Source organism: Phyllostomus discolor, chromosome 1 (assembly GCF_004126475.2).
Source record: "Phyllostomus discolor isolate MPI-MPIP mPhyDis1 chromosome 1, mPhyDis1.pri.v3, whole genome shotgun sequence".
Classification (NCBI taxonomy): Eukaryota; Metazoa; Chordata; class Mammalia; order Chiroptera; family Phyllostomidae; genus Phyllostomus; species Phyllostomus discolor.
The window spans coordinates 82,483,214-82,497,460 of record NC_040903.2 but is presented as its reverse complement, the minus strand read 5'-3'; the positions used below and the strand labels follow the sequence as shown (position 1 = coordinate 82,497,460).

Genomic DNA, 14,247 nt, shown 5'->3' with positions numbered 1-14,247 from the left:
ATTAGTTTTAGATTCATAGCAAACTTAGTTGATATTTAAGTATGGGTTGTAAGTCACTTGGAAGGCAGGGATTGTGCCATTTTAATATTTGTGCTCTTGGCAAAAATATACATAAACATGTACATGTATAAAATGTGCATTAATAATAATAACATTTTAAGTGTCAGGAACTTCACACTCATTAACTCAATTATCACAAATTTCTATGAGGTAAGTGCTACCTTTAGCTCTACTTAACAGATGAAGCAATTAAGGCACAGAAAGGCTAAATAATTTTTTTCAGATTTCCACAACTTTAGCCAAGATGTGAACTCTCATGATGTGGCATAAGAGGCTGTGTTCTTAACAATATAACGCATTGCTGAATGAACGGATGCGTTAATACCTACAAACTGGGAGAGAGTAGGTGATAAGTATTTCTATCTTCATTAACAATTGGTTCATACTCCTCACTTACAAAGAATGTACAGAAACTTGAATTAAATGTTACTTATCAAGATGATTTATGTACACCCATCAGATAAACAAAGCAATGTGAAGCTCATGGTGTCTTACTGCAATGGAAGAGAAAAACTGTTTTACTACATACTGGATTATTATAATTGTGAACAGCTTAACTTTCTGGAAGAAATTCTGCTTCTTATATTAACTTACACTATAATCGTAACTCTTGTACCTTGCTTAGTAAAATAGCAAAACTGTTGACTTAGAATAATGATGGCCATCATAGGAAAATTTTGATAGGTCATCTATAATCACAAAGAGTAGAAACTTGGAAATAAAGTCCACCCCAAAAAAGGACCACCATTTTACTGTCCAGTCTGCTGTCTCCAAAGATGCTATCACAGGATGCACCGATGTCATAACTCATGGCAGAACTCAAACAAGAGATGCTGCCATGGAACAATACAAATTCTGTTTAGATTTTCAAAGAATAACCATGGTAGCCAGAATAACAATAATAAAAATGGTTAGGCCCCTGGAACCAGACAAAACACATGCCAAGATTTTTGAAGCAAGGAAGAGAAGCATTGTTTAGGCATCTGCATAAAGTCTTCCTTAATTTATGAACATTGAGGGACTAAAACTTGATCTCTTTTCTTTGATTTTATGCACTGTTAAAATAATCTTTTAACATAAAAGGAAACAAAAAATATTGCACCCATAATCCCATCACCCTATCACAACTGTTTCCATTTTTCTGTTTCCTTCTAGTTTTTTTTAATGTATGCTCATATATTCTGAGGCAATTGTAAGCATCTGATTACAAAGTTTGACACTCTGATTTTTTATTTGATATCACACATTTGTTTTCACACAGTATTCATGATTGTCTTATGAATAGTTTACCTAATTATCACCTACCAAAGTCAGGTTTGATCATTTGTTTAATCTGTTCCAAACTGTTGAATACTTAGATCATTTCTAATCTTTGCTATTTAACTAAAACTAACACCACTGAAATACTTCTTATTTGCTTTCCAAAAAGGTTCTGAGTTTCATCTGCTTGTATAGGTGCCCTCTCATCAGCACTAAAGATCACAATCTTAATAATTTTCGTGGCTATTTTAATACCCCCAAAAGAAAGCTTACTGTTGCTCAATTTTACATTTATCACTTGTAGGTTAAATATTTTTCATGTGTTTGTAATTTAGATGTGTGTCTCACATAATGTTAAAGCTAAAAAGCAAATGAACTGTTTCCTGAATGAATCGACGGAGGATAGAATCAAGAAGGAAAAATGACTCAGAATTTTACATTTCTATTAAAATATATCATGAAAAATATATTTAAACTTAGTTTAGAAGGTTATGGAGCATTCTGTTATTATTCAAGGTTAGTCCCCCAGGTTGTGAGAAAGAAATATTGAAGCTAAAATGTCATGTAACTCTGAGCACCACGGTGGGGTCCTGGTGGCATGAGTTCATTCAACTAACACTGAATTGACTGAAAATCTACTGTACATTCTACTCTGGACTATTTCATGGGATAGAAACATGAAATAGGCATGACAGATGTCTGTGCCTAAACAGCTTATTTTTCTTATTTTTGAGGAAGAAAAAAGATATACCCAAAAAGAACTTGAGGGCATCTAATTGAAGTTATAAAACTATTTTTTAAACAAAGTTGTCTTATACCTCATGAAGAGGCATAGTGAACAGAAATCAAAGGCATGTCTTAATGAGAAATGAACCATATGTCATATATAATATTCATATTTTCTGATATATAAGGACAAAATATAATTATCATGAGGTTTCCTCAAATAAAGTCATAATATTATATTGCTACATAATGTAAAAACATACATATGCAGAAAATATACCAAAAAAGAACAGACAAAAAATGGGAGTTAGGTTTTGTGTGTGTGGAGAGCTAATTTTGTTTGTCGGGTCATCTATCCATTTATTTCTGAATGCATTTCACATTTGCAAGTTCTGAAGGACAATCCAAAGACAGAACAAAGAGAAACAGCAGCTAACATCTTAACTGCAGGTAGGTTGATGGGGTTTCCTCTTCTGTACCTGAAATTCTACGGCTGCTCCTGGTGTATTATCCCCAAGTGACGATTTGTATATTCAAGCTAAAATTACATTGGGCTGGCTTTCAAGAAGGATGGCTTGCTGCTTCCTTTGTTGTTTTTTTTTTTTCCTTTTCTTTCTTCCTCCCTTCACTCCTTCCATACACTCTTTAGAATTCTAATGTAAAACATCACTCACGGCTTTTACAATGATTTCAGGTACTGCTATGCAGGAGCAACCCAAAAGAGTTCTTAAATGTAGAAAGGAATACAGCTTTCTTATGGAGCTGAGTGCTGATGGGAGTAGGTCATGTTGCAGTAACACAACTGGCCAACGCCCGATCACAACTGTTTTTCATTCTGCCAATGAAAAGGAGTCGCAGCTTAAATTTTTTAGCATAATGTAATTTTACATTCACTTGTCAAAGAAAACCAGCAGTGGATGGAGTGTGATATTGGGCTTAAGGTGCCATCATTCTTACGATGGGTCTCCTACCCCCGAGTTGGTGAGGTTGGTGCACATGCGCAATGAAGACTAAAAAATGCGCAGTGAGGTCACTGATACCTCTCTAAAACAGTGGGTGCTCAGAGCTGTTCTTCCTGATAGTGACTGACAATGAAGGGCTTCAGTGGCTGGAGTGGTGAGCAGGACTGAGCGTAGTCATTCTTTTCCTGCAGACAGTCATGGTGGAGAGTCGCTGTTCCTCCACAGGGCCTCAGGGCCTCACGGGCTTTGGCAGCAATTGGCTAAACAACACTTGGTAGAGGAAGATTCTCTGGAAGTGAGGCAGCCAACAGGGACTTCAGATGTTGCTTTCTGGGGAAGAGTTAGGAAAATGGGGTTTCTACTTTCCCCCTAATTTTCATTGCAGTATTTCATTCTAGTCTCCTAATGGCAAGTGAGCATGAACATGAAATTGGGAGAAGGTGAAAGGTACAAAATAACCAACATTCTTTACCTGAAAATGTATAGAAATGTAGCATTTCATCACAATAATATAAAATAAGAGTTCTCGGCCAAACCTTCAAGTGTAATCAATGCTCTAGAAGAATCCTCGGTCCTTTTGTACTTCTGCACACATCTCTGAGCTCTCAGGGGTGCTCACTCCCAGCTTAGGAAGTTAGACTTAAGGGAGATCTCGTGGGCACTAATGACAGGTCAGCTCCAATATCTTTTTAACAAGTTTGTGTGGGTTGGCCTGCTGAACTATTTATTCTTATAAACAGTTTCTTATATATATGTTATCTATACATGTTTTAAATCTAAAATACAGCCCACATGTACATCGGAGGTCTACACATGTCCCCTTAGTACATTCCCGGGGTCGTGGTGGCCCCGGAATTGCCACCACGACCTGCAGTCCCTGCACCTACTGCCTTACTTTAGTTTTTTAGTGCACCAATTAGCAAATAGGCCATTTTTTGTTTATTTTTTGTTTCCCTCACTATGACTGCCAGATTTGGGAAATAAAAATACAAAACAGTTCAATTTGAATTTCAGGTAAACAACAAATAATTTTTTATTTAAGTACCATATATCCCAAACACTAAATGGGACATAGTCATATTAAAAATTATGGGTTGTTTATCAGAAATTCAAATTTAATTGGACATTCTATATTTTATTTGGCAACTCTTTCCCATCCCCATCCCCTCACCAGCACTAGAACAGAACTTTGCCTATTTTGCTCACTTTCTTTCCACAGTGCTTAAAAACTATTCCTGACACATAATAATTGTTCAGGACACGTATGTTGGAGGGAAGGGTAAATACAGGAGATGCCAATGCATTAAACCCACATGAGGACATGAAACACTCATAACTGTTTCAATGCTGGGAAACTAGAAAAGACTTATAATCATGCTGGCAAGAGATGGCTCTTTGTCTCAGCTGTAGCAGGACTCAGGGGAAAAATGGTACAACTGCTAACCCAGCGGTGACACCTCCAATCACGCAGGCCCATCTGCAATATTAGGACTGAAAAACAGAGGAAGAGCACGTGGTAAGAGTGAAGGGTGGGAGGAGTCCCAGTAAGGATAGGCTGCTAGCGATGAGCTTCCCAGCAAAGCCCCTGAAGCCCCTCCGGATTCTGGCAGGGCAAGCGTGGCTGCTCAGAGGGATGAAAGGCTGCAACAATTCTGCCTATGGGTACAGAGACCAGTCATTATAACATGTCCATATGTTTGGTTATCTCCCTCCTTCCCTCACCCATGTGCCTCTGGTGAAGGGTGAGCTGTAGCTGGGGCAGTGTTGGTTATATAAATTATCTTGTTATCTAAAGTTCCCAAAAGACCCTTTTAGAATTTATCCAAGTGTCATCACCTTCTGGACTCATGCTAACATGTCCTTTTCCCTAAGCAGAAGCACTTGCAAAATAGGGAACTATTTTAGTTGAACAAAGCCAGTCATTTGCAACAGGTGAAGAAACGTCCAGGGAGGGGAAGTAAATTCTCCAGAGGCAAACAGGTGCAAAGGGGAAAATGTGAGGCTAGAACCTACGTCTTCCAATTCCCATCTTGTGTTTCTTATATTTGAGCAACTTATATATATATAAAAAAAAACTCATTCAGTTTTACATTTCTCTTCTCTTTAATTTTAGCATAAAATAGGAAAGCGGCTTCAGGAAGCCTCCGGTTTAGTCCCATGTTTTCCACTTCTGGTCCTGGGACACAGCCAATGCCTTGAGCTTTTGTGGAGCTCAGCTTTTCTTCTATGCAGTGTGTGTATGTATTGAGGGGGGGCAGTGTAAATTAAGTGTTTTCTTTCTTTCAGCTTTAAATGATTAAGATTTAGTTTTATTATGATTATTATTTGTTCTTGTTGGGCTAAAGATGTCACCAGTGGCTTCTTATTTTCCAGACATCCGATTAAACCTGGCTCAAGTCCCAGTTTCACAGGGACCTGCTTTCCAGGCCCCTCGGCTCGAGTCCTGCATCCGTATGTGCCACATCTGCTTTGCCCAGACCAATTTAGATGCATCAGTCAGTCAGTTGCCTTGAGAACCCCGCTCTCCCTGGGCCTTTGGTGAGCTCAGGATGGAGCCCCTGGTGTTCTTGGGAAGGTGTCACATCACAGAGCATGCAGTCTTCCTTCATCTTGCTGTCTTCTCCTTTCTCCCCCTCCCACCTCAACTTTTTCCCTCTTCCCACCTTCCTAGACCATCCTGGGAATTCAGCTTCACTCTCTCTTATGTGAAGCAATTCAGTAGTTGTGGAAAAGCTTCTACTTGCTAATTCTTTTCCTCTGCCTCCGGGAAAGAGTCCCTAGTTGTTGTTTCTATTTCTTTCCTGGAGGCAGAGGAGGCTTTGTAACATGGCAGAAGGAAAACCAGAGCACCCTTAGCCTGGGTGTTGGGTTTGGTTCTGCGCAGAGCTCTGCCATCCCTTTAGAGGACTTTGTTTTGTTCCTCTAATCAGCGAACTCCAGCCCTAAAATTAGAATCTCTTTGTCCGCATTGGTAATAGGAATACTAATGAGTATAAAAGTAGGCAGGGCTATCAGCAGGAATTTAATAAAAATATTCTATTTCAGATAATATACTGAAATAGATCTTCAACTGATTCAAGTGATAACTGAACTAAACCTCATAATCAAGCCTTCATTATGCTCTTTAAAAAGATGTACAAATGTCTAAAAATAGGAAAACGTGATAGTTATATCAATAATATTACAGTATGGACTATTTCAAAAATAAGTCTGCTGGTTGGCTCTTTTTATTTTAGTTTTCTGTACTGTTCCTGAAGGTGGAAATGTACAGAATATACTTTGAACAAAGAAATTGAAATGCGAAGAGACAGTAAGTATTTAGGGGCACAGAAAGTAGCTAAGTTCAGTTTATTTGGGCAAAATTTATACAAATGAGAAGAATGATCTGCCTTGAGCACATCCTTAAAATTTAAAGGCCTGGACAGGAGTACGAGGATGATGCCCTTCCCACCCCACAATGCTAATGTCCTCCCTTCTCCTCCCAGCCCCAGCTCTCTAGTTCCTGAGCCTGAGAGCTCTGCCGGCAGATTCCTACTGGTAGCTGCTCCAAGGCCACCCACAGGCGTAGGAGCGCACATCCAGCTGTGCAGTTCATCCTTGGGAACACAGGCCTGGCGATGAGGCCAGTATAGGCCCTGGAAGCAGACTCAGGACAGTTGAAGGAGTAATTCCTGCATCTGGAGTACCTGAAATATGACCTAGAAGTAGGGAGGCTGGGCTGTGAGTAGGCATATTTCCTTGGCCTTAGGGACTCATTCCATGGGAAGGGTCCCACAACTAGCGTGACAGTAGAGGCTGGACAAGGAGCCCCACATGCCGGGGTCTAAGGGAAACGCTAGTAGCTCCTTTTTAAGTAACTTAAGAAGGGTGCAAAATTGGGCAAAAACCAGCCAGAGAGGATGATGCCACAGAGGGTACTCTTTTCTGCACACACAAAAACGTTGTACTCTGTGTATACTCTCGTGGAAAATGAAAGGTGAAGACTAAAGACATGTTTTAGAAAGACAAAATGTCAAAGGGATGAAGGAGGGTAGGTGAAGTGGGAGAGTTTGCTAGGTGTGGGCTAAACCACACACAACACTGGTTTAGCTCTCTGTGCTCCATGGATCTCTTCTAAATCAGACAGTTAGTGTTTATTGCAACTTTGCATGGGACTGGGGCTGCTAGAAAAGAAATTGCAGCGGCAGTAGCTAATCACTGACCTTCCTCTAGCAAGGGCTGAGGGAGAGGCCATGGCCTGTGTGTATCCAGTTACAAAGGGACTCAAACATTTTGTTGGCTGCCTGGGGAAAAGATACTCATCCACTCTCTGGAGGCAGATGGGAAAGAATGGAGCCCCAGAGTGAATGGCAGCCACCCAGCAAGCACGAGAGGAGGAACTGGGCTGAAGGCAGCTATGTGGAGACAGGGTGAGGAGCACAAGCACCTGTGTTCTTGTGATGCGGGTTGGTTGCCCAAGCAAAGTGAAGCTGACGCCTGCACTGGTGCTGAACTTTCAAGTTAGATACCCAGGAAACACTTCTGTTTGAAAAATTAGTTTTCTTAAGTATTCTATGTGCCCTTTACAACATGTCCATTTTTAAGTTTAAAAACTCAGCTTATTTTTTCTCTTCTAAGGTATAGTTCTTAATTATAAATCTATGTCTATTTTGCATGATCAACTATTCTTTTTTTCCTGAGAAGGAAGTGTGCCTAATTATTAATGGAACTGTTAAATGTTATGTCCAACTGGAAAAATTCTAGAGATCAGTGAAGTAGAAAGAGATAACAGTTCTTACTAATGTTCACTTACACACCCAGGAGGTTTCTGAATTCATGGTTATTAATTTCTCCAGTTCACAGAGAAAAATAGCTTGTTCTTATGTAATAATATATCTGAATAAAGTTATTACTTCCTTCATTTTTTTCTGATTAAACTTTGTGGTAAATGTTATAGTCCTTATTTGACAAATAGAGAAACTAAGGCTCAGAGAAGGTGAGTAACTTGCCCAAGGTTATATAAATACTGGTGAGTAGAGATGAGATATTCTGAATTTAAAATCCTCACTATAAGTCTGGGGGCAGATTTCTGGGCTTTGAAGCTCAGTTCTACCACAAACACCTGGGTAGCCCTGGGCAAAGTGTTTGTTCTCCCTGTGCCTCAGGTTCCTCAATATAAAATAGAGAGAATACCATACTTACCTCATAGGACTGCTGTGAGGGGTAAGTGAACTAATGTGCATGCAACATTTAGGACAGTGCCTGAATAAATGTTAGTAATTATTATACATGGCACTCTTTTATTCTCTGCACTGGGCAGAGAAGACAGAGAAAAGAATCCTGAAAGAAATTCAATTCCTCATAAATTCAGCCCACAATTGGGTAATGGTCACTGTCCCCTTGGCAAGGTGGCCTGGTAGCAAATGGATGGAACTGGGTAGATATTAACCCATGAAGTGTCAGAAGTTACTTCATCACAGCCTGCTTTTTAATACAAATTTCACAGTCAAGAGGATCATTTAGAGGTCAGATCTAATGACATAAAAACAGACTTTGTGGCTTATATTGACTTAATATTTTAAGGGTCAGAAAGTTGGATAAAAGGTAGTCTATGGTGAACATAAAAATCCTATACGAGTTACTAATTCAGTGTTTTAGAAACAGAATTCTAGGACCAAGCTTGTCTGTAATTAATTTGCATGTACTGCAACAGAGTGGTAGTTTCTCTTCCCCTCACCAAATGCTGTCCACCTTGTAAGTTTTCCCTAAAATCACCTCTTCAGGGAAGCAATGCTTGACCCTTTGCTCCAGGCCAGGCTGCCCTGTGCTTCTGCGCCATGGGACTTAACAGCACAGTAATCTAACAGATTTTACTATGAATGTTCGTCTAACGTCCATATCCCCAGTTAGGGTGGAAATTCCATGAGGGCAGAGACAGCTTTAACGTCAGTGCCTGTACTTAGTAATTAGGGCTGATGAGATGATTAGAGGCATCAGTAAGTGCGTCAATGGACACATTTTAAGGGAACTTAAAAAAAAGTTTGAAAATTATGTATTCAATTTAATCAGATCTACTAAATCAGTATTTGTGTGATCCCTTCTTTAATATATAGTGTCTTTTCAATTAAAGTGGAAAAACGAGTGGACTTGATAATGTCACAATGCATTCAGACACACTTGCTTTGCTGTTTCCTTGTTTTGCAACAGCCTGTGAGCAGCCTCCCTTCCTCTCACGCCCCTCACCCCGCCTGTCCCATTCCCTCCAGTCTCTCTTCTCCCCTCCCTGTATGTCTGCTTAGTAGAATGATAAGTGGTATCAAATTTTATGGTGACATGCCTAAATAAAGTCAGGGAAGAGTGCCTTTTTAAAAAAAATCTTCCTACCATTGTTTTATTTCAAGCCAGCATGAAATTACCTCTTTCAACTAACTTTTTATTCCTTCTCTAGAGGAACTAAGTTAATTATGTAAAGAATGAGTAAAATTGAGTAAAAAGTCTCTTAAAGAGTAAATTTGCATTATAAAAATGCCTCAGAATGAGTGAATCACAGTCAGGGATGAAGTGATTTGACAATATGAAATGTCCTGTAATAGATAAAAATGATGTTTCTTAAGAATAAAGAATGTACATCAACAAAATGAACAAGCAAGCAGGATATAACCAGAGACACTGAAATTGAGAACAGGCTGACAGTGACCAGAGGGGAGCAGGGAGGGGATAATGGGGGGAAAGGGTGAAGGGTTTGCAGGAACAAGTATAAGGAACACACGGACAATAACAAGGGGGGGTGGAAACAGGGGAAGGAGTGGGGGAGGGCTGGGGTAGTGGGAGAGGTGGGGGAAAGGAAGATAACTATATTTGAACAGCAGTAAAAATAAATTAAAAAATAATAAAAAATAAAAGAATAAATAAATAAATGAGAAGAAAATGCATTCTACTATTATGTATAGTTAGCAGAGGGAAAAAAACCATGTAAACTTAGACTTCTAATGTATACAACTGCCAATTTTAAAAGACAGGAAAATTAATAAAAATAATTTAATTCTCAACTTCAACCTACAAAAGAACTAAGTTGCTGTAAGATACTTTCCCTGAACTATTTAATTAATCTAGAATCAGAAATCCATCACTTTATTTAACTGTAAATATTTTTACTTAGAGTCTAAAACTGGAAAGTCATAAATAGATTGGGTGGTAGATCACTGGGTAAAGTATATTATAGGAACATTTTAAGCTAACCAGAACACAAACCAAACTATGACATATTCAGATCCTTCAGGAATTTAATTTGGAGTGTTTAATGATAGAGTCAAGGTAGCCAAGGAAAAGAGTGTATTTAGTGGTTACAGTAAGTAATTCAAGAATAAAAAATATTGAGTTCACTGCATAGCCCACTGTACAGACATGAATAAACAACTTGACCTTTGGAAGTCTGAGAGCTTCAATTTATCTGCTTGCTAAATATACTTACAATAAAAATGCCATTACAAGTGTGCTGTGAAGATGAATGTCAGTGAAGAACTGTGAGACCCATGGATAAGAGATGAAAAGGAACTGTAAATACCATAAACTAATGAAAATTTAATGTGACTAAAAATCTCATTGCTATCTGGGATAAATTCATAGGTGATACATGAATAGCAATATTTAACTTATATTTTATTTTCAAGTCTTAAAATAACAAATTCTAGGAAACACTTGAAAAATACATGAAACAAGTTCACCTGATATTTCTCTTTGCTTTGGAAACAATCCCTGTAATTCAGAGAACTCTAAAAGATTCTAGCTTGCTTAGACAAAAATAATTTGTTTTTAATTTTGAAAATGTTTAATATTTTCATCACAACAAAGAAACGATGGTGTAAACTAACAGATGTGGAAATCAGACTTGTACAGAACCCTCCCTCCTCCCCAGACCTCCTCTCTACGACATCTGCACAGCCCTGGGCACTGATTGCTATTCAGATAAATTGTCATTATGATGATTTATTCTTATGGGTGCCAATTAATGTGAAAATGTGGAAAGAGTAGAAAAATATAGGGTTCTAATTACACCTATTAAGGGGTGAAATGTTAGAAGTTCTGACATATATTACCAATTCTTTTTGTCAAAGGACGCTTCAGTTTTAAAAAGGCCTACCATAAAATCATTTTTAAAAGCCCACATACTTCCCCAGTGTATCTGAGAAGTAGGGTTTAATTGACACATATTCAGATGTCTGTGTGTGAGAGAGAGACAGAGAGAGAGTAAAGGAATCATGGAGTACAAATAAAATGTCAATTATACCTGTGCCAACAAGATCTATTCATGAGAATTACAAAAATTTTTGTGTCCAATATAATACAGAAGAAGAGGACAACACTTCAAATTTTTAGGTAAGACAGCATTAAATCTTCTCTAACTGCTTCAGCTGTTTGTTAGAAACAAATCCAAATTATGGAAACAACTTTCAGAACTGGGAATGGAGATGCTAGAAGCTGGTTGAATTGGGAATGAGACATGCGTGACCTTTTGTAGATACACGGTATCACTTAGGCCCATAGAGATAAATTAGTACAGCCCCCACCTCTCCTTTACAAATGAAGCCACTTGACCCAGAGAGGAAAAGGGCCTTTCACAGGCTGCCTGTGAAGTGAAAGACCACAGAGTAAGTACCCTGACTCCAGGACTGTGCTCCTGCATCGCTGCCCCATGCTGGTGCCTAAGCTCGCAGGTAATATGAGATGTGTCCTTCTCTTTCCCATATTAGTACCTACATCCTAACTACCTAGTATGGGGCATGTGTGTATGGCAGGGATAGGGGGAAGCCAAACAGAGAAACATTTAATATTTATATTTAGATATCATATATTTATATATTAAATTTGTGTATACTTTTATATTTTCATTTTCTCCTTATCATGAAGTCAACTGGTTTCTGCTCCCTACTTGAGAGGGCTCGTTTGCTGAAACTCTTGAGGTGTGATACTGTTACAGATATTTGATCACATTTATTGAGCACCTATTATATTATGTTCACTTTAGAGATGTCATCTAGTTAATACTGCACGGTCTGTATTTGTATTTTACACACAAGCCTTAGTTAGAAACATTCACTGCCTTGCCTGGTGGGGGACAGGGACTTGCAGCTTTCTGTCCCCCTGCCTGCAGAGTCCAGGCTCCTGCCTCCGCCCCACAGGGTCTCCCACTGCTCACGGGGCGGGCCGAGGGGCCATTTGGAGACGGTCATACCAGAAAGAGCTAGAGTGGAATTCACTGCCATGTTACTCCTCATGTAAGTCTTCTTCCCTAATGCGATCTGAAGAATGGGGGAGACCATTACAAAAATAAGCAATGCTCAGCTTAGTAATCAGGATGACCAAAATTTAAAGGAAAGTAGTAAAAAAGAAATGTGAAGTAAAAAAAAAATGTCACCACCAAACTGATTAGTCAAAGCCAATCACCGATTCTGTTAATCTGAATGAATGGAAAATGTTCTAGTAGAAAACATACAAAACATTTTCTTAAAGTAGTTTACTTTTCTTTTTTTATATAGGAGAAAAATTGTTTATTTTCTACATATCTGCCATACTTCTTTTTTATGCTGAAGATTTCTTTACTTTTTATTACTTTATTTTTCTTTAAAAATTTTTAATATATAATCTTTATTATATATTTTCCTCATTATCATTTAGTCCCCTTATAGCCCCTCCCCTAGCAATCACCACACTGATGGCTTAGAAATTATATCCTTCCTTAACCACTGTCTAAACACTATTCTCTAAGCATTAAAAGTATATAGTTGGAAAAAAGTAAAATTGTAAAATTGGAAAGATGTTTTCTCAAGACAGTTTAAAGACATTGAGGTGCATTTTTAAAAAATTTATGTCATTGTAAGCTGTGTTTTAGAGAAGCAAATTCTAGAGATCCAAGACATATTTCATATGCTTTAAGTATAGAACTATTACTCAATTTCCAACTTTGTTTTTACTATCTAAATGACCTGCTGTTTCAGTGAAGGAGACTCATTTCATGCACTTTATTTTCCTAAAGATGACATACCGAATATTACAAACATTAGATAATGACTGGGATTAACAGAAACCCCACACCCAAAGTTTTAAGTTCCACAGACAAGGAAAAACAATTTTAAATTACTTTTCACTGATACCTTCATGTAAGTGTGAAATCATTTAGCTTCCCCAGGTTTTACAGAAAACACTTTAAAATGCCACAAAGATGTATAACAAGACAGGAAACCACAAATATTAACTATGTCCTTGAAATATAATTTAAACTTGGTGATGAGGACAAGGACATGTCACATTCCTTTCTCCTGCTAAGGAAATTGCATATTTCCTTTGCAAAAACTAAAGAATATGCAGTCTTCATAAGCATATATGTGACAGTTTTAAAGTTGTTTTGTTTCAGGTGAAAGGTTCCTATAAATTTTCATGATTGTCTCAAAGTTGAAAAAGAAACAAAGAAGGAAAACACTAACCTTAAGTATAAGTTTTGCTTTTCACCAACGTTAGAAACAATGTTTATTCTATATCCATGTTTTGTCCTTTTAAAACATTATTCTGAGTTATGTAATTTTCAAATCCATCTTCAAATGAACACACTTCTGAATTTTTGCTTATGTTTCCCTTCTTGATCTGCAGTGTTCTAAATAAAAAGTTAATCCTCTCTCTTTACCAGGACTTGCAAAACAAATGGACATGCCTTTTACTCAACAGAAAGCAGAGCTGTGGCATGGGGAGGCAGTTCACACTGCTGAGGGTGCGGCGTTTGGTTGGTGGACTACAAGATACCATAAGTCCTGCTGGAGAACATTGATTTCACTTGGGTAACTGCGTAATTCTGGAAATAGCCTCTTTTCAATCACGGGTCAATTCAATTTCCAGAATTTCACTCAAATGCAATGAAGGAGAAGTTTAATAGTTAGATTACTGCCATAAGGGCTTTGTCTGTTCACTCACTTAGTCCTCACTCTGACCCTATTAAGTAGGTTTTGCTATTCTCTTTTATTTTTTGCAGATGAGGAAACTGAGGACAGAGAATTCAAAGACTTGGCCAAAATTCACACGGTCTCTTTAGTAGATTTTATTATTTATTTATTTTATTTTTTAAAATATTTTATTTATTTCTAGAGAGAGAGGAAGGGAAGGAGAAAGAGAGGAAGAGAAACATCAATGCATGGTTGCCTCTCGTGTGCCCCTTACTGGGGACCTAGCCCACAACCCAGGAATGTGCCATGACTGGGTATTGAACCAGCCA

At 38.1% G+C, this 14,247-nt stretch overlaps 1 protein-coding gene across 8 annotated transcripts in view; it reads right to left on the bottom strand.

Moving 5' to 3' along the window:
- Window positions 1–14,247, bottom strand: part of COL25A1 (collagen type XXV alpha 1 chain) — a 498,892-nt gene that overhangs the window by 91,126 nt on the left and 393,519 nt on the right. The window lies entirely within an intron of this gene.